Here is a 1,500-nt window from a genome sequence, read left to right as displayed (position 1 = left end):
TCTCTCTCGCTCTCTGTATGTTTGTGTATGTGTGTGTGTGTATATATATATATGTGTGTGTGTGTGTGTGTGTGTGTGTGTGTGTGTGTGTGTGTGTTTGTGTTGCTGTGCCACTGAACGAGTCGAGGGTCGCATCTCATGTTCTGAGAGGTTGGGGTGATCACCTGGTATTGTTCACTTCCCCGAAAGAGGGCATAGAAATACAACGCAGTACTCGAACTTTAGGGTGAGTAAAGACAGACAGATCGACACAATAAATGCCACTCGCATGATATGTCTGTGTGTTTTACATTGCAACCGGGATGACATTATCACAGGGGTCAAAAAAGTGTAATTTACATGATTTTATCAACGTACTTATTATACACTAGGAACTACCAATTAAACTTTAACTTAATTTTACTTTAAAAATGTAAACGCCTTTGAAACACAAATAGGTTATATAAATGCCGAAGATTAGAGGTGTTACTAAAGAGTAACATACAAAGAAAAGAAAGAGGGAGATGAGGGCGATAGATGTTTGATGAGAAAAAGGAGCATACCACAGGAGAGTCCCCATCAATCTCCCATTGAAATAGAAACTGGGGGAAAAAAAGAATCGGAGTAAGACCGGCCAGTGCCATCCTCCAACTAACCGTTTACTCGAACTTATGATTTAAGCAGAAGCCCCACCTTTCCATTGAATGACTAAAATGAAAGTTCCTTTGTGAAGAATGTAACGATGAGACTTGTGTCCTAGTAGGAATTCTAAACATGTTTTTATAAGCCCACACGCAGCGATGAAAGAATGCCACGCTATTTGTAAATCTGTAGACTGCTTTTGTTTTGTTTTTTCTTAATCGAGCGATTACCTCTATGGTACTTCAGAAATCCTTTTCGGGGTCTTTTTACAACCTTCAGCCCCGTTTAATTAGAACCCAGGTATATCAAGGAGGACTCGCGTCAGCAGGTATTCTTTATCTGCCCGGATCTCATGGGTTATAAAGACACTTAATGAGTTTTCAACAATTAGGACATTCCAAACCCAAATTCCTCTCCGCATCCAAACGCGCAGTGCGTCTGCAGGATTCATGTTTGTTTAGGGTTGGACTATTATGTTTTTGTGTTGTTTAATGTTTATGCATGTTGACCCAACATTGCTTTTCTTTAAAACGAAGTTATTTTACCTTTGTTTGTTTGCTTGTTTGTTTCGCTCCTTGGTTTGTTTGTTGAGGTATTTCTTTTACCTCTAGTTCTAGGCTAAAAGAGGCTTTTGTTCCGGACGTAGTTTTCAGTAATCTAGTTTTTATTTCTCTGTCTGCAAATTCCTTTATTCTGCCCGCTTACCTGATTAGCCTGTCAGTCTGTCTCTTAGTCAAAAAGTATGTAAAATTTCATAACCCGATACCATCATTACCCCTAAGATTTAACTTCAACCCATCTTGTATATTAGTAGTAGTAGTAGTAGTAGTAGTAGTAGTAGTAGTAGTAGTAGTATTGTTGTTGTTGTTGTTGTTGTTG

Source organism: Aplysia californica, unplaced genomic scaffold (genome assembly GCF_000002075.1).
Source record: "Aplysia californica isolate F4 #8 unplaced genomic scaffold, AplCal3.0 scaffold00265, whole genome shotgun sequence".
Taxonomy (NCBI): Eukaryota; Metazoa; Mollusca; class Gastropoda; order Aplysiida; family Aplysiidae; genus Aplysia; species Aplysia californica.
The sequence above is the reverse complement of the archived record's forward strand: the minus strand, read 5'-3'. Positions refer to the sequence as shown.